The 21,420-nt window shown below is 29.7% G+C and overlaps 1 protein-coding gene across 1 annotated transcript in view; it reads left to right on the top strand.

The window, feature by feature from the left end:
• Positions 1-6,708: 6,708 nt before the first annotated feature.
• The window catches only part of LOC140674384 (junctional adhesion molecule-like), a 131,916-nt gene continuing 117,204 nt past the window's right edge, over positions 6,709-21,420 (top strand). The window contains exon 1 of the mRNA XM_072907875.1: positions 6,709-6,967. The gene's annotated coding sequence lies outside the window, so the exon portion shown is untranslated. The remainder of the gene's footprint in view (positions 6,968-21,420) is intronic.

The raw sequence follows: 21,420 nt of genomic DNA, 5'->3' as shown, positions 1-21,420 counted from the left end.
AAATTAACAAAAAATGACCTTCCTTTTGACAATTTCAAAAAGAATCGTATCGATGTCCTTAACAAATATGATTCGTGTGCCGGGAGAAAAAATACTCACTCTTGGTTTTGTGTATTACTTGGCAAAGTTTCCCATCTCGCTAGAACGAAAACTTCGTACCGTGGGAAATTTCAGAAATCATCGTAGCCCTCAGGAACTTCTCATCGAGTAAGCCCGCAGAAACTTTCACGGTCAATCCACGTATTCATGTTTGGATCGTCCATCCATTCGTTAGCCAACTTTGTTCTCTTGCGTCCTATTCGCGTAGTTCTTCCGACATGTCCTCGCCGTGAAAAAGCTTCCTGTATTTTGAGTAAATGTTTTTACGACGACCAAATGTCCTGACTAAAGTTGATTAACTTGCACGACCGCTTACGATCGTAAATCGAAACCGCGAACATATCGTTGTTCGTTGTTCGTTGCTTGTTGGACAGTTTCGTTTCCAATGAGAAAGCTCGAGTGCATCTAAAAAATTGAAATATATGTATTTTGCAAGAACTTATAAGACAAATGTTGCAATTTCTGGTTTCATCAAAATAATAGAAATTATCCTTATAATACAGTCAATAAATATTAATAATATTTTTACATAATTTTTTTTATTACCTTGGCAAATATATTAGTCGTTGTTTATCTCAATTTTCATGATATTTATAACCAATAATTATTTCTTTAACAAATATAATAAATACAATAAAATATATAATTTTTCTTGTATTTGAATGTATCTTGTATCGCGACCCCAACTTGAATTATATAATATAAACACCATAATAATGTGTTTTATTCTATGTATTAGTCATGATCAAATTAATCGATGCATGACTAATACATTGAATAAAACATTACGCATTTATACATATGTAATTTTACAATATAATATACAATAATATATATCTTATAATTTATTTTATAATTAAAACAATATTTTGTAATAGCAAAGCGAGAATTCGAAAATTACATAATTATTCCATTAAATATTATGCTTATTATTGTACAAATCTAATGTAAAATTCGATGTGTACAATAAAATTTTTTTGAAATATATTATTTTGAGGGTATTGCTAATTTTATATTTCTATGCATTACAGATCAACGTAGTTTCTACTTCAAGTCAACTCTGTTTTTGCGATCGGTAAGTGACACACTTTTACTTTATTATTACTAAAACGAGTATATATAGATATATATATATATACAACAGTATATACATATCTTAATTTCTTATTTGTCTAAACTTTTATTTGTTACATACAAATTTGTATATTTTTATATCATATACTACTTGGTTTATGTGTTACCTTTTTAAAAAGATTTTTTTTTATTAAATTTTTAAATTATTTGCGAGTAATAAGGGAAACTGTTCTTTCATTTGCACTTCTGAAACTCAGATTACTGTAACTAGAAATCGTTTTTTATCTAAGCTTCCTTTGTCGTTAGTGAAATTTGCTTCGGGTTTCCAGTACGAGACTCGTCGAGACACCTCATTTCTAGCGTAATTTCATTAGTCACCCGCATTCTTCACCTTGGCGCTATCTTTGAACAAATTCGCTGTAAGAGTCGGGCGAAAGGAATGCACGCTTAATGAATCGTCGTTTATGAATCAAGGCTCTGATTCAGTAATATTTCACCAGACAGCAGCTTTACACTCTAACGAGAAAATCTTCTAAATGTTTTATGTCGGCGATTTACGGTATAAAAGAGATGATACTTTTTTATTTCAATTAAAAAAAGGAACGAAAAATATCAATTTCTATAAAAGAAAGTAAATTCAAAAATTATTTATTTATTTTGATAAATCCATAAATATTCTCATCTATAATATAATAAATTAAATTATTGTATCATTAAATATATGTTCAAAATTATGAAAAGATAATTATAAAAATATCTTTATTATATATCTTAATTACATATGAGATCTATAGATTATAAAATTATAAGAAGTAACATAATTATAAAAATCGTTTTATTGTACATACATACTAAACGCAAAAAATCAATAACAAATCAATTGTCGCAAATAAAAGAGAACGATGGAAAAATTGCGCTATGTCAGCCAACTCGACAAATTTAAATTGATGCAATCGTAGATGCAAATATCCGTCTCACTCGTAACAACGCAACAATAGAGAAAATAAATGAAATTTTTTCATTTCTCATGGGACTGTCACTCGTTGAACAGTAGACTAACAAAAATTATTGCAAAAATCTATCACATGCGTTAAAAAAGACTGAGTGCCGAGAAAAAAATCAACTAATATAATCGATACGAGAAACAAAATTTTCTCTCATTTGCATGACAATAAGAGAGACACAAATGAAATTTTTTGTAATTAAATTTTTTAATTTACGAGCGAAAACAAATCAACTTATGTTTCGACAAAACGAGATTAATTTGATTACAGAGTTGCATGATCTTTTCAGTGCTAGAGGGAAATCCGCCGATATTCTAACTAAAGTCAAAACGATAGAGAGATAGCAAACCTTACAAATTTGATGCAGATAGACGGACGATTCGTCTAGTGATGTTTACAATTAGAGTAACGTAATTTTGCTATGCGATCGCGGATATACTCGCCACGTAAGCTGTAATCGAATTGCACATTGCGTAGCAAGGGACAGACACGAAGGGAAGAGTAAAAGGGCGAAAGGAATCAACACTATAAAGTAATGCTGCCCTCGTCGGAAACAGCAAAGGCGATTATCCGGGATCTGTAACCGGAAGGCAAGAGCTGTTGAAAATCCGATTAGAACTCTCTAAGCGCGATTTGCCAGGAACAGGTGTTTTCGAAAGTGATGATTTATAAATGACAACAGTACGACCTAACAGAATTTATTTAGCTTGAAAACAGCTTATAAAATACAATTTTTAAAAGTAATTGCTGCAATTTTAAAGATATAATGATAATTTAGATAGTTTTAAACTCTTTTCCAAGAAACTTAAAATTATTTATAATGTAATATAAAATTTTTGATAAATATATTATTTACAAAAAGATGTAACACATTAAAATACGCATGTATATACAATAATAATATAATAAATTACATACATTAAAAATAAATTTTATATATAAAAATAAATTCATATAAACTTGTTAGTTAATTGTAGAACTAGCATATGGCTTTTTAAAGAATGTTAATATTCGTGAAGGATAAATATTAAAATAAGAACTAAGATAGATGAACTATATATATCAATGACACCATTTGCAGTTGTAGAAATTGTTGCTGCAGACGATCGTACGAATAATCTCACGGAGAGAGCAGTGCGTGTCCTCGTTCTAATACGGATATATTCGAGCATGATGCAAGATTACACTGAACTCTTCCGGAAGTACAGGGGCAACGCGAGATATCGAAGTTGAATCGTCGATTTCGACAATGCGCGACGACCCAGATCTTCGTACTTTCGATGTACGGTATCGCATGAAGTTCACAAAAATCGCTAGGCAGAGAAGCTAACAGAATTTGAAGAACATTACTTTCGTCGACGTTTTTTGGCTTTGCGATCGACACGATAACGTTAAAGAATGCGACTTCGATAAAGAAGAAAAAGATAGGGACACGTTTCTCAAGAACACGACGGCGTTTCTCAACTTTCGTCGCATTTGTCGCGCACGTAATAGTCGCTCTCTCCGAAGTTTTGTACGTGTGTATCCCTTATTCGTCGCTTTTTCATAGGATTTACATGTTGTTATGTTCGCACTTTCGTCGCGCTATCTTTGCCTTCACAATCCGCCGCGCCGGGTTTCCTCCCGAGCAAAATTGAAATTTCTGCAGTGCGAATATAAACGTCGCTCCTGCTCTGGCATTCTATTTGCATGTATTTATTGTATATGTACTAAAGATGAGGAGCTGTAGATATAAATAAATGTAGAGAGAGAAACATATTTTTGCTTTCAATTTGTATACATATATATCTATATATACATTTTTTAATAATCAATTCTTTATTAGTTTTTACAATTTTTATTTGATATATTAGATATATTTTTCAGTGTACGATAATTTAATTTGTATATATATTTATATTTATCTTGTATATGAAAAAGGATTGTTGAATTATTGGATAAAAAGAATCTAAAATAAAATATTTTCTCTAATTTTGCCAAATAAATTGCAGCTGAATTGCAAATAACTTTACTCTATTTATTATATTTGTAAACATTGTTGCCCAACATAGGTGATCTGATCATAGATCTAATCTTTGTAATAGAAAAAATTATTAATGCAAGTTAAATCGCACAGGTAAGGTCAAATCTCGTGTGACCATGAGTTTCTGATCAGAGAGATTAAGACTGCCCGAATCTTACGGTATTTCCAATTCTTACGGTGTTTCCAATTCTAGGATTTAAAATAATTATCAAAATTTTGTGTTATCGCGGTTTTTCGCTGGCGTAACCAGCAAAAAATTTAATTTAAACAGTTAACAAAAAATTAAATCTAAAAATTACAATTTAAAAATTTTTTTAATTTAATGCAAAAACGATATAAATATCTGTCTGCAGATTAATAACAGCAAAATTGGTTAACATTTTTTAATCTTTAACTAATCTTAAATCGTACTTATTGTAATTTTACTACTACTTTTAGCGTTTCACAATCAGCAATACTTTACAGTATTACTTACGATAAAATTAAGTTAATAATTATTGAAAAACTTTAGACATTGATTGATAAATGAGACATTTATTGTTTCAATGTAACTAGCTGTTCCTTTTTAATAATTTTCCGATAACTAGTAATCACATAATCATATATTCACTTCTAATAATCGTGATATGACTTGTGTTATAAATGTTTTATCTACAAATGTTTCTCTTCGCAAGTATAAAAAATGCAAAATATTTTAATAGTTTTAATATAATCTTTGCTCGATTAGTTCCACAATAATAGCACATTTAAGTGATATCAAAAAAGCCAGGGCAATGAATAATTAACCAACGAATCGAGTCATGTTTCTAGCAGATACGACGAGAGGTGTAGAAAAAAGGGGTGTCGACGACGTCTTCGATAAACCGCGAGCGCGGGCGGTCCAAAATTTTCAAATCTTAATTGCGGTGAAATGGTGTGTAATGACGTGAAATATTGCCCAGAAAAAGATGCTGACTCTTATTACAGCCGAGCGGGTTCCGAACCTTTTAATCTGAAGCCTCCCGACTCTGCACCTGCAGGAGAAAATGCTGACCCGTCAGTTCCACTGCCAATCTGTTACGGTCGCGAGAGAGTATTCTTGTGTGCGCTTTTTTCATCTCTTCTTTCGCGTTTTCCTTTGTCTAATATTAACGCTTTCTACTACTCTAATTTTTATACACGATTTTTTTTGTTCACGTTACTCCTCAAAAATCAGTGAATAAAATATTAATGAAAATCAGTCAATCAAATTTTGGCCGCTCCTTTTATATAGGTCTTTTTAAATTTTTATATAATATATTTTAAATACATTAATTAAAAATCTAATACTCTTGCTAAACTATATTCAAGAATTATGTTAAGAATACTATTTACATTGTTTTACTTTCTTTCTTTTTTTTTTTTTTTGTAACGAGTCTTGCATATCAAATACGTATAACATGAAACATCCATGAATAAGTTATATAGACCTGAACGATAAACCTGAATAGCCTGATAAACTTTCTCAATTCTTGTACCGTCGTGCTTCAAAGGAAACAAAGGAGACAGAAAATTCGCGTATTATCTTTACTCGTGGAATTCTCGCGAAGCTAACGAAACTCGGCTCGTTGCCAATTAAGCGCGGACGGTTCGTTAGCGAAGAACGAGTCGCGGCTTTATTTTAATCTCAAACAATGGTCAAGAGCTTCGACAAGTTCAACACCGACTGCGTTTTATTTTGCACAACACTTTGTTTCGCTATGTCGCGTCATCGTGTCGCATTTATATGCCGGTTAGTTAACGGACCTTATTTATTCACCCGTCATAATTCTAACGCCCTCACTATATTTAATGGAACGAATATCCCAGTGAAATGTCGTGTCTACATAACGCAACTCCATCATTTATTTCTCAGCGAATATCAAAATGGTAATATCAAAGCTTCATATAATATATTAATTCGAAAATCATAGATGACCGATCATTTCTAACACATGAATTGATCGCGAACTAGTTTTATAATAAACCACAAAATATGGAATAATTGTTACTTCCAAATATTGCCAAAAAAGAATTTATCATAATTTTCATAGACGTAATTACATATCTATTCTACATAATAGAGAATGGATGAGTACATTTGCGATAAATAAGATTAATCTGATAATAATGTCTTATAATCGATGACATCGCTTAATTTTATCTACGATATTAATATTTATTTAGATATTAAAATTAATTTTATTATTATTATTTATTAATCAGTTGTTAAATCCATTACATATATTGCAGAATTGCCATCTTTAAACACTTTATAATTATATAAAACATTTTTTAAGACACAACTTGTGTTAAATAGATCTTTCAAAATATTTCAATACCATATACCATATACCATACGTGTTTACTCGCGTATTACAGCTATCCTGATTGACCCCACTGTAACTCCGAATCGGTTTCCGGATTTACGAAAGCGCGTGATGCGCGCGACAGGGCCGTAGCGTCTAGATGGGTGCAAAGGGGCGCAGGCGCCGTGCTCAAGAGCCGTCTTCAGTCGTCGGCGGAAGCTGAAACGCGCGGCTTCGGGGCCACCGTGGATCGTAAAACGGTGACGTAGGTGTACACATTTTGCGCGCGCCAATTATCGACGAGAATCGGCATTCTGTGTATACGATAACAGTCTATCCGCGTGACGAAACTAACACTGCGATACGGACTGAACGAATGTTTTTTTTTCTCTCATGGTGTCATAGATAAGACTGAATGTAGTTCGCAATCCACAGCTTGCTATTGAATACTATGTATCAAAGTGAGTACTGATTTGTTATCATATATATGATTTCTTCATAAATTATATATTATTATGTATATTTATTAAAGAACAAAAATATTATATAGGTATGCAATGAACTTTTACTTTGTTTTGTTAAATGAGAAAAACCAATGAAATTTTAAATACAAATCTATTTGGATCATTACTAAATACATCTAACTTTATCAATAACGAAATTAAAATAAATCAATTTTTACCTATATTTCAAAAACTATAAAATTAAACATAACATATCTCTTGATTTAATATAAAATTAACATTTATTGGTTTAAAAAATTTAATTTGACTCTATTTTTTAATTTGATAATATTTTAATATTTTAATATTTTACGATAAAAAAAGTTTCTTTGAATTTTTAAATCTCTTAATGAAATTGTCAGAAAAAAAAAGAAACAAAAATTGTTATCTGATTTTAATATATACTATATGGAAATTAAAATTTAGCAAAAATTTCTCTTTTAACAAAAGTCTCTGCATTAAAAATTAAAAATATAAAATCCGATTTTATTTTGACAAACGATTTTTTTCATTGTTACTAACATCGCGTATATTTAATGCTTTTATGAAATATGGTACCTAACTCTATATAGAATATGTATTGTTTGCTGGTACCGTGGTAATGTTTTAGTACATGCGTGTGCTGTGTCGCGCATTGCGCGTGGAAGCCTATATTTATATAATAGCACTGTTATGAGCGACCAGATAGAAATTATGAAATACGAGAATTTCAATGATATGAAATGGAAATAAAGCTTTATTTCAATTTATGATAATCGATGTCAATAATATTATTATTAACGTCATAGTAAAGGTTATAATTTATAATACCCGGTAAAAAAATTTTTATATATAATATAATCAGACAAAAATGGTCGTATCTAATTATACAAATTTATATACGAAATTTGTCCATATTTTATATATAATTATATATAATTATACATAAAATGTTGCAGGCATTGTGTATAAATATGTATAAGCTTACATATACATAATTCTAATTGCAGCTATCAATCCATTTATATATAAATATACATAACGTTTTATACGGTGTCATCTATAATTATACATATTTTTACACAATTGTGTAGAAAACTATATAATTATATTGAATTCTGCATAACTATACATAAGAAATTTTTTATCGGGTATTTAATAATGTTGCAAGATATTAATTCTTTCTTTCTCTTCTCAATCGCATATAAATTTCCTGTTTTTTTATTAATAAAATAAAATCATGAGTTTTTGATCAATCCAGATTGAAGTTGATAAATCCAATGAAACAAATTACAACAGAAATAAACACTATACATATTTTATGAAACTTAATTTCTGAAAAAAATAATGTATAAATTTATATATATACAGGGTGTCCGGGAATTGGTGAAAAACTTGCTAATGACAGATTCTTGAGATCATTTGGAAACGATTTTTCTTCAGCTAAAATATCGAGGCATCAATAATTTCGGAGTTATAAGCGATTGAAAAAAAGGCACTTTTCGCAAACTAAACGTTTTGAAGTTGAAAAATTACCAAAACTACATTCTTCAGTTAATTTTAGATAGAGTTACTGTAATGTAATTTTAATTTAAGGCTCAATTACAAAGATATATAATAATAAAAATTGGAAACTTACAAAAAATGATGACGGCTTTCGATATTTTTGCTGAGAAAAAATCGACTCGAAATGATTTCAAGAATCTGCCATTAACAGGTTTTTTACCAATTACCGGACACCCTATATATATATATATACACACAGGCAACTATTGTCTGAAATATATATATATGGTTTATTCAACGTGATTGTTTCAAACCGTTGTAAAATTTAGTTTTAATGTAAATTGAAATGTGGCTCTAACATCGAAAGATATATCGTCAAAGTTTGCAATTTAGATAAAGATCACGCAGTATTGAGCTTTGCTTACTAAATTGTATCACCGCGAGTGTCGACCATATCTAGATTCTAATCGGTTTACTCGATTTCCTAGTGTATGAATTGCGGTAACGGCAACTACTGCCTGCTATGAAATACGTCTGACCACCGACGCGATATAACTACTGCCCAGCATAATTCTAAATAAATTCTCCACTTCTCAAAGAAGTTTATTTCCACCACTCACAACTCACAAATATGAATATTCCTATCAACTCGTGTTATTCAACTGTTACTTATGTTAGCCAGGAAGTAAACGTGAAATTCTCTTCATTTAATATACGAAGTTTATACCATTGATATTATAAATCGTATTGATGTAGTAATTAAAATTTTTCATTCAAATTATTTTCTGTTGACATTTTTATCAATACTAATCGGATGTTCCAAATTATTTTTGTTTATTAATATACTTTTTACTTATATGTATACTTTTTACTGTCACATACATATATATATACATAATAAAACAAATCGTGCAAATCTTTACGAACACTTCCAACATTCTCATAAATGGAAAATACAAATTATGTATTTGTATGTAATATTGTGTATTTGTAAATTATGTATTTGTATGTAATATTGTGTATTTTTATTAATTAATTAACATAAAATTTATTGTTCTCTTTCTTTAAAATATTTATAATGATAATAATATATAATAATATTTATATACATTTATATGATATTTTGCTCGCATAAAATGTAAGTGAATAAATTTTACGACAAATTAAAATATATTACATTATAATTAGTAAAGCTTTGTAAAAGAAGATTACATGAAGATGTAACAGGCTTTAAAAGGACTAGAAGCTTTTAAAGGATTAATTTCCTATCCGTAATTAGTTACAGTACAGCGCAACTTCCGTGTGTATGTACTAGTATTCGTATTTGTTTTGCTTGCCACATACTTCGTTAGACTTGTTACGACACCGCAATTACGTGCTAACATGAACTTTATAGCAATCTACCGAAAACTACACGGAATTATAGTGACATGGTCACTTCATTCGCAATAATTCCGATGTTGTTTACAGAAATGACAAAATATTTTAAAATAATCAAAAATAAAATACTTATATTCGTATAATTTTTTTATTAAACGCTTATTAAATGTTTTCTAAGAAACATGTGAACAACTTGTCATATGTCAATATTTACTAATAATTAACGAGTTAAAGAATAAAATAATTTTTATATATATTATACAAGTTGTAACTCTTAAAATCTTTCATAAATTTATCTTTAATTTTAAATTATTTAACCAATCTGAAGTTGATAATTCCTTAAAATGTTACAACGCACAAGACCAATAAATTTTAAATAAATAATTAAAGAGTTTTCCTTGAAAATTAAGTTGTAAATAAATATATATAGATATCATATTCTTTATTTAATTTTAAAATAAACTCGCTCTCTCTCTCTCTCTCTCTCTCTCTCTCTCTCTCTCTCTCTCTCTCTTCCCTCCACTCCCCCCTCCTCTTCTTTCAATAGATATTTATAATTTAAAAAATAGATATACAAAAATATGTAATATTTATAATTGAAATATTTTTTAAAAGAAAGATTGATTTTAAGTAAAAAATAAGCTGCAAAATTTGAAACTTTTCATGTACTGTGCATTAAATATAAATATATAAAGTTGCAATTACTTACTTATTTTTGGTTATAATATTTTTAATAATAATAAGAATTCTATTAACTAAAATAATGACTTAAAAAAATGTTCAAATCTTCTTAGAGATATACTTCAACTATGAATTAAATTAGCTTACATGCAATCATAAGGGTATTAGTCATGAATGAAACATTAAAAATAACTTACTTTCTTCAGAAACTTGATTTTCATGACCTAGCGATTTATCGTTACCTATAATTTTAAAAACATTTAGCATTATTGTGTCATGTTGGTGCGCATAAATACATGAAAAATAAAATGGGTATATATTATATTTATTTAATTTATTTATATTAAAAAAAAAATATATATATAAAATATTTAACATACAATAATGCTAAATGTTCTGAATATATACAATATATATATTATAAGAACATTTAGCATTATTGCATGTTAAATATTATATATATATATCAATAATTAAAACGTGCTACTAGATCCATATATTTGTCACAAATTATTTAAATTTTCATTTGTCTGATTTTCCATTAATAAAATAAATGATAATAGTATAATTTAAAGAAACTTGTACGTAAAGTTAAGATTGAAACAGTCAGAGACATTTTGTGACAGAGTTGATCCGCGGAAAAGTGTCCGCTACGCGATGCTTTTTATTCAACTGCATAAAGAAACTACCAGGAAATATTCATGCCAGTCTACTCGTTCTATTTAAAAACGACGGTCTGACGCCCTATACGTGACCAGATTTCTATTCTATAAGTTGTGGAACAAAAAAGAGGTAAACGTCTCCTAACTTTTGCAGTGAACATTACTCTTGTCTTTTCATTAATTATCAGCAAATTCGTTTAATCTTCGAAAAATGTACGTCTCCAAGATGTATTACCAAAGTATCGTAGAACATTGTAAGTTCAATAATAAAAGTAATTAAACAATTAAGCGAAAACGTGCATTTCTTTTTATTAGCAATCTGAAAAAAAATATCTCTTTTATGAGATTATGTAACTTTCATTGAGCTTAATTTAGCTTACAAAATCTCTTGAAAAATATGAATCTTTTTGAATGGAATATTTCATATATTATCTGAGAAATAAAAAAAGAAAATTCAAATTTATAAAAGACTTACAAAAAAAGGCTTAAAGGAGCTTAAATAACAGGTTTTATCTAATGACGTCAATTTTTTTAATCAATTTTTATAATGTTTAAATATTCATGATGATTAAGACAAATTTGTTAATATTATTAATTTATTCATAATTATAATGGATTGATTCTTAGATCTCTGTTTTCAGATATTAGAAATGTCAAAAATATGACAATTATATGAGACATATTGGTCCTCCTAATAATCGAACTAGAGAGGGCCAATGTACTATTTGGAAAATGTTGTCTATTTTTTTATTATATCCCTGTCGATGTGCGTTCATTTCAACTCCGTATTTTAACGGATTACGCTAAACTTTTAATCTATGTTTAATATCCGTTTTCTTAACATATCCATGTATAATGTAAAGTAATTATTGCTCTGAGGAAGACCTGAATAATTAGGTCGAAACGTCCGCCGTTATATTATTTCATTCTATTTATATAGTCTTAAATTGTTTTGATCACATATTCTTTAATTATTAATTTCTTTATTGTATTATTTTGACAATGTTTTATAAGTATTATGTTTGATTTAATTACATCTAGTTATTGCAAAATTGACGTCATTATATAAAACCTGTTATTTAAGCTCCTTTAAGCCATTTTTTTTGTAAGTTTTTTAAAAATGTATGGAGCAATCGATTATATTTTATTCAAATTTATATTTCTCTCTAATTTTTTTCTGTTGAGTATATATATTACAAGCAATTAATAGAGAAAAGAAAGAGAGGGAGAGAGAGGAAGTTAACGATACTTTTTAATTATAAATTATTTACTTGCATATAAATATCAAACAACACTCATCATTATAATAATCAATAGTACGATTTTACTGAAAGCTAATCAGTTATACATAAATTTCTACTTTTTAATGCAATATATAGCAAATATCCTTTTGCGTAAATAGTAAAAATAAATTATTTAATTTGCGAGATATATATAATACTATCATTAAATATTTAGGAGCCTAAAAATGTTCGAGTTGTTGAAAAAAAATATAAACCTTTCTATCGTATTTATAATCCCTTATGTCTGACCATGCATTTCACAGAGACCTCCCTTCTGTTCTTCCATTAGGAGTAAAGAACTTTATCACTATTCCCTTCGAATACTCGGGTGAGATGGCAAAACAGCGCGCGGTCACGCGATTCCGTAGATCTTGACGCAACTTTTTTTTTCTCCGAATCAGCCGCGCAGAAAAGGAGAGTAGAAAGGGAAGAAGGATGAGGGACGAGAGAGAACGCAGCTGGTGCTTAAGGGCAACGAGAATTTGAATAAAACCTGCGGCGAATCGAAAGGCTTTGCCTTATCCCAAAACCCCATTTCGGAAAGAAATGCGAGTTACATAGGGTGGGAAAAACTCGTAAAAAGCCGCGCGTTGTCGAAGCTAGCGCAGTCTCTCGACATCTCAACATTTGTGTGGACCAGAATGGCCGAGAGATTCCCGCCCTCTTTTTCCCTTTTCCACCGCAAACCGGTCTCGATCATTTGCGAAACGATCGCGATTTGCAAGCGCTTCGACATTCGCTATCGCGGTATATTCTATCTATCCATTCTCATCGTCTGACATCATCCAAAGTCGTTAACAGCCATCTCGTCGGCAGCGTTATTCCGCACTATTACGCGAACACGGAACGCAACATGCTTACGCGTTTTACCTAAGACAAAGGGATAGGATTGAAACGGCGGATGCTGCGAACGAGGCTACGCGCCTCGAACCGTAGCGAATTTAATTCAAGCGGTGCGCTTTTGGAGGAAACGTTTAATAGCATTCATATGTTCTGCGCAGTTGTGCAGCTTTCTGCAGAACGTAATAGCGATGGTCTTTTGTAATTGTCGATATTGCGTCACGATAATACTCTTCCGTAATCCCGACGTGCATTAACGTGCGATTTTTAATGAGCTCGCGATGTAAATAAATATTCGTTATAGATGTTTTAATAAGCTTGAAAAAAGAAAGTAATCTACGTAAACCCATCATTCTTATTAATATAACATGTGTTTTAGTATTAAGTACAAAACACAGAATTGAATGAAACAGATGCAAATAGCTGACAGCGTATTCACGCAGTAACATCAATTCTGCAAGCATCCATTATCTGTACGTCCGTCGTTATCCGTTACACAAACCATCGTAATACTTCGAACAAATATTTGCTATTGGACTTTCGTTTGTAGTTATTCTTTGTAAAATACACAAGAGATCTGATCTTAAACAAAACATTTATTCTAGCAGGAAATCTAGATTTTATTTCCGATAACTTTTCAATGGAAATTTTTCAAAAAATTAATTTTTTTAACGTGACTCTCCCGTCCTCCCTCTCGACTACATCATTAAACAACTACTAAAAATCTCAGAAATATGTTATTTCTCAAATACATGAAATTAAATTAAAAAATATATACATTTATTTATACAAAGAAATTTTATTATACTTTACGTTGCAAAATAATTTTGAAATAGCATTGAATTATTACGTTAGTCTAGTAACGCATTAGTACAGAACTTACGTTGGTATGGAAACGCATAGATAATTAGAGCTTGTGGCAAATTCAGATTGTAATTTTGTGAAAACGTTGCGAAAGTTTCTCCGATGCTCGAACCCGAAACTTAATCTTCGATGTCTCACGATATTGCCTCAGATGAAAATCAGCTCATCCCATAGAGGGGTAAGCCATGACGAGCGAAACTTCATTCTATTCACGCCATTTTCGAAAGCACGTTGCAACCACAATAGCAGCACAATTACGCGCAACGTAAGATACTTTACTTGCATAGCAGCTATGCAACGCGTGTTGCCACAGACACCCTTAGCTATCTCGTCGCATCGCCCTCAAAGCGCCCGCTTCATTTACCTACGAGGTAGAATATTTTATCAAGTCTCATTTACTCCACCGTTCTTATATTCCATTTTCACTTACTTCTTTTATTACTTCTGAAATACTTGAAGATGTCTTTGAGACAATTGTGCAATTTTTAAATCTGCAGAAACTCGGTCGCTCTAAAGTTTAATTATAATGCAGCTAGATTGTCTACTGTTATGTGCATAATTATCATAAAACAACGCGTTGTGATAAAACTTTTGGAATTTTGTGCATATTTTTTAATTGAATCATGTAAAAAAAAAATAAAAAAGAAATATTTTAAAACATATTTATTTTCTAGAAAAATAAATTTTATTAACAGCAACGTTTTTCCGGATGTTAAAATAAAGTTAGAATCATATGTCATATGTTACTGCATCATATGTTATAAAACGCTTAGGTATATAAAACTAAATTTACACATTTTTAATTTGAAATAAATAAACACCAAAAAGGAGCTTTGTTAAAATATGAATGTGAAATATGAACTTCTACGCAAAATTTTTATTATGACACTTCTCCGATATTATCGCGATTGCATGCAAAACTTAAATTCTTACGTTCGTTTCCATAACCAATTTACACTTATTGTAGAGCACCTGTGAATACCATTTACTGGTTACATTGTCTTTTATGAAAGATCTCGAGCTCATTTATCCCACGAAATAGAATATTCCATTTCCTCAATTTTGCAAGGCTTCTCGGTCCTGTCGGCAACTTTTTACCGTTCCAGCTGTTGCTCAAGATGAATTTTAATCCGGTACTGTATCTGTTAATATGATTAACGTCCAGAATTTCGCAGTAGTATCTCTGGAAATTTAATTACCAACGAAGTTGCATAGAAATGAATCTGCGTGCTGCATGAAACAGCGCAAAGTCCGCGGCAGTAATTCGTTAATCACGCATTAATTTTTGTTGGCATTTAGTTTTTTGTGCCTTTTACAAAGATAGATACATTTTATGAACAGCACATGAAAAGAAACATAGCGCATGATATCAGGCTATATTATTGCGATGGCGTATGTAATAATGAAAAATTAAAATTTATTGAAGACGCAAAAAAATTTTAGAATTATTTGCTTTAAGTTACGTTTCCGCTACTAATTTTGCAATCGATATCGCGCAAAGCTTTCCTACGTTTATCTACGTCAATTTACTCGCAAAGTGTCCTTTTCAAATCAGCTGTCAGCCAACTCAGTATATTCGATGGAAAGTCTAAGCCCAGGTCCCAACTTGTCCACTCGCCATATGCGCGTATCCGTCGTCTGTAACTATTGCACCGAAGGCATCGCCGTCAAGTTTCCAACAGACATCTCGGCATCATTCTCGCCGAACGGCTTCTCGTTTGTCCAATATCCCGTCAAGTGGAATATTCTATTTCCTCTCTCTTGGGTTTCTACAGCCTCGCACTATCGTCCGCGAAATAACCGAGATCGTTTCTTGCACGTGGTCCTTGCATTGCCTTTAGTACAATGAAAATCCTTGGACACTTCGAAAGCCGGGATTTCGGAATCTAGTCTTGCTGGATCTTGTTGATGGCCACTCATCTTGTTTTCCGAGTTTCTTGAGTAGGAAACTGAATTCAAATAAAACTATGATGGAGTTCATACTTTTCGTGCCGAGTAGCTTCATTTCTCATTGTTTCGGGGAAATCCGTCATAAAAATTATGTTTTTAAATTTGATTTATTATAATAAATTTATCGAACTAATAATGATAAATTATATTTTTATATTTTTATTTTAAATTATAATTTACCAAATTGAAAATGTCTAGGGTTTGAAAAAGCAATTTTTTTAACTGGATTACATTTATTGAATATCATAGATTTATTAAATAATAAAAAAGTTGTTAACTTTTAAGAAATGGAAATTTCACGATTGCCTAAACATATAGTATTTTTTCCATTTTCAATTAAACACAGATGCAGATTACAACAAACCTGTAGATCGCTTTACAGACAAAAGGATTTGTATCACCTAATCTATATTTTTTAATAATAGCGGGCATCGTCGCGTAAAAAAAATATATATCAGAAAAACAATTTTATTTCAAGCGGCTTATCTGCTGTTATAAAACTCACGATATTTTTATTTTTATTACATAACAGGTTATAAACCGGACGCGCGTCCGGTATTATTTAAAATGTAGAGAAATTCAATGCGCGATATCGGATTGGTTCCATAGTATGAATGTAGTATTAACGCGAATAATATAGACTCAATTTTTATTGCAAAATTTATCACATATTTTATCCCACTTAAACAATCCGCTAAATTTCGCTTTTATTTCAATAATTTTAATTATTTTGTGCTCGTTGTCGTACAAAATTATGAATTTTTTATTTATAATATGCTATGTACATCAATAAATATAATATTTCGAAAAAGGAGAAAGAAAATAACCATGTTGTTATCGCTTATAATCTCGCTGATGACGACACATACGCACGTTGGGCACGCAAATGGACTTATCAATTCGACCCATCTATTACATGAGAGCACAAAAGCGAGTCGGCTCTAAGATCGTACACACACGCAAAATCACAACTCTGTCCCCTACCAGTAATCTGCATCAAGAGAGACCATTTGATTATCATAAATAGGGTCCATAGTGAAAGAGAATCGCGTTCTCTATGGGCAGACAATTCATGCCACAAACGCGATAAAGAAAAAAAAAAAGTATATCTATCCTGGCATATCGATAAAAGTCTATCTATCTGGCTTAGAACGATTTAATTTCGAGATAATGTCATTGGCAATTTTCTGTTCCCACTGTCATTTTATAATCTTTATATAATCTATCGGAAAATCTCTTCTTAAAAATCAATATAATCTTGTGTGTGTGTGAAATATAAATATATATGTATATGTATATATACATATATATTGTATATATATATATATATATATATATATATATATATATATACATATATAATACAAAAATAAGACATTGCCTGATTGTTAACTTAAAATAAATTATTTTATTCTTGTTTAGGAAAAGTCTATATCTATAATATAATATGTATGTATGTATGTATGTATATATATATATATATATATATATTGTACATACATTATATGTATACTCTAAATTTGCAATATACTAATTTACTTGGTTAAAAAAATGGTTAGATTACTCTTGCATTGTGTTTTTCATAAAGAATTATTCATTAGGAACTGACAAATGAGTTATTAATGTTAAGAAATAAATTATAATAAAATATGATCAAATATAATAATTTACGTAGAATTGATTTATATAAATACTTATTAATTCTTAAATGATATGACGCCAATATCAAACATGAAATCTATTTTCTTTTGAAAATATAATATTTATCTAACAATAAGTAAAGATATTAAATATGAAAGAATTCTTATAAAAATTTGGATGTATTTAACGAAAAAAATTGATTTCTATTCAATTTTTGTATAAAAAAAAAATTAATTAGTTTCTGCGAAATGTATACAGTTTTTTATGTTCAATTCTAATTCATAAAACAGAAATAGCTGACTATGTAGAATTGATTATTACATAATACTAGGAAGAAATTGGTTCTAACGCAGAATCATTATTTCCTAGTATTTTTGGTGACGACTAATCGAGCTTACGAAATAACTCTATATCTTCTTTTAAAATAACATTAGTAAATGAGATTAAAGGGAAAATCAGAATAACGTTAGAAATCGATATTTCAAAATAATCATTAATTACAATTAGGTGTAACAGCTAATATCATTTAGTAAAGAACGAAAAAAATATAATAAATTTAAAAAAAACGGAATTTATCGACAACTTAATGAAAGTTGTTAAAATGATTACAAATTGTTTTTAATTAAGCAATACAATTATTAAATAATATTTAAAATTAAATAACAACACAGATTATTTTAAACATTTTATTTAAAGATAATTTTAATTAGTACTCACATAAGATAATAACATTATTATTATGTTTTCCGAAATTGTCATTATAGTAAATATTTAATTTAGTGTTTACGGCAAACATAGCAATAATATTGAAACTGTTTATATTTTTTCGACGCACGTAAAAATGTATCTTTGTTTTCCGTCGTCGCAATATGCCCTGCTTTTCGCGATTGGTGGATTATATTCGTGTATGTATATTTCTCGTTACTGTTAAGAGTTCTATGTATCTATATTAAGTTCTCCAGCAAAAAATAATCTCCACGTAGTTTTCGCGTATCGAATATTGGAACGGTAGACTCAAAAATAGTACGATATCGGAAATTCTGAAGAACCCTGGCTCGATTCGATTTGATAAATGAAGGAAAAACCGTACTGGAAAAATATCGCGGCGCGAACAATGGCAAGTTTTTACAATCATTCATGCGTCACCATGACGACTTCAGCATCTCATTTCCATCCACAAATCCTACAAAGTGGCTGATATACCCATAAATTCTACCAAATGGATCAGAAAACGGTAGAATATGCTTTTGTGATAGTATTTCATTGAACAAGATGATGTGTTATCCGATCAAATGGGAGTAGCTTGCAGAAAGCAAAGTTCTGAGGTGAAACTCAAGGTGTCTCGAGAAATGAGTTAACCAGGAAGGCCATTAGCATAGCCTAGGGATGAGTTTCGGTTAATTTCGCGGTTAGCACCTGGGAGTCTGCCCAAAAGTGCTACCGTATTCCGGTACTTGCCTCTCGGGACTTCTCGTCTGCTGAGACTTACGATGCATGCTTGATAGCAGTTGCAACTTTATTTACACGCGCGAAGATTGTCACTGCATAAAACTTGTCAAGCCGAAAATTTATCCTAGCCTCAAGCTGGAAAAGGAAAAAAATATTTACAAATGAGTAAGATTCAATATGTTTGATTATAAAATTTTAAAATTTTTGTTTTATGTTGTAATTTAATATTATTATAAAATTTTTGCACAAACGGTCGGATATAAAGTTATACTAGAAAATATGTTTGTAAATATTCGGCATATGTTTTGATTTAATTTCTGTATTCAGACCAAAGTAACAAGGGCTTACAAAAATAGAAAAAATAAAAAGGATAGAGGAAAAATTGAAAAATGAAGAATAATGAGAGTAAAATGGGGCTCCTCTAATAATATTTTTCTTTTAATATCTGTCATATATATTCTGAAAATATCATTTTACTTCTTTCAAACGAGATAGATAGATAGAGAGAGAGTGAGTTTCGTTTCTGTTACTTTAAAAAATATTACTTCTTTAACTTTGTGTCTCGTTACATGCGAAACGAAAACCGTAGGAAAATTGTGAATATAACGACAATATCAAAAATTCAATTCGAAATCAAAAAAGTCTCGCTATTTTGGTTCGCTTGCAACTTGGTACACGTTGTAGAGAAGTCAATCGCGTACCGTTGTACTCGCTTCGTATTTGTGTGCGCTTTTCGACTGTGAATAACTTTCGATGTGAGCCACTGAACTCCAAGCCGCTTCGTCGCTTCTCGTCGTTTTCACGCGCGAAATCCAACCGTTCATGGAATTGCGTTCGCAACAGCGGTACAATGCACGTGTTTCACGCACTTTATTTCGGCTCGCCGCGAGCATAAGCGTTTCTACAAAGTAATCTGCGTTTATGTTCGCGTACCATTATCCTCAGAGGATAACAAAAAGAAAGAAAAAAAGGAACAATTACTGAAATAACAAGTATCAGCAAATAAGCACAAAAAAATTTAAATTGAAACCAAAAATATTTACATAAACAATTTCTTTTACTATAATAAATTATAATTATAAATTATATAATTTTTTATTTATGTGTATTTATGTTAATTAAAATTCTATTTGAAATATTTAATTGATTTTATGCAAATCAAGAATAAACATCTCAAATATGTATTACTTAATAGAGATAATTATTTCTGTTATTACACGACACTAAAATATTTAGATACTCTTTTTATAACTTTGTACTTATTTTATTTATTTATCTCTTTTGTGGCTTACATCTCTTATTAGATATCCGTTTAAGTTTATTTTTATTTTATTAGTCATTTTAATCATCTTCGTAAATTTTATCTGACAAAGAAACATATAGAAATATACCAAATTATAATAAACATTTATATATACTAACCATAATAAACTTAGCGCGACTTTTATAACGCAAAGTCATATAACGCGTAAAAAAATTGCGATAAGTCTCGTATAAAGCGATAGATAAATTTCAAATTTTGCGAAAAAATAGTGTTTTTTTATAACAAACAACATATTTTTGTACAACTTCCATAAAACATAACATATTCTCTGTGTTATATGTGCGGAGGGTCCACTATACATATTTTATTTAAATAAATATTCGTGTAATTTTCTCAGCTTTAAAAACTTGTATTTCTTGAAGAACATTATTTAAATAAATGTTGAATAGTTATTTGGCGAGTTATTATTTGCTATAAAAATCATAATATTTGTATATAGAGAAAGAATCTAATATACAAATAGTTTAAAGATATATCTTTATTACGTATAATAAACATGTTTATGTTATGTATTTTTTATTCGTGCTTTTTTTATGATTTATACAAACATATTACAAAGTCTTATGCTATAGCGTTATAAAATATTTTATGAGTTAATATCGCTATTTTAAATTTAATGACAGATAATGACTGATCGAGTCGCTTTATCTTTAACGAAAATAGAAGAGGTTTATAAAAGGCTAAAAGAGGAAGAAGTTTATAATTTAAAGATTTGCAAATTAAAAAAAAAAGATTGAATTTTAAATTATTTGTTTATGTATAACATTAACACAAATAATATTTAGTATCAAAAGCACTAAAATATTTACTATATTATATTTTATATTCTCTATTTTCTGAGAGAAAAGAAAA

This window comes from Anoplolepis gracilipes, chromosome 2, assembly GCF_047496725.1.
Source record: "Anoplolepis gracilipes chromosome 2, ASM4749672v1, whole genome shotgun sequence".
NCBI lineage: Eukaryota > Metazoa > Arthropoda > Insecta > Hymenoptera > Formicidae > Anoplolepis > Anoplolepis gracilipes.
This window is presented reverse-complemented; position numbering and strand designations above follow the sequence as displayed.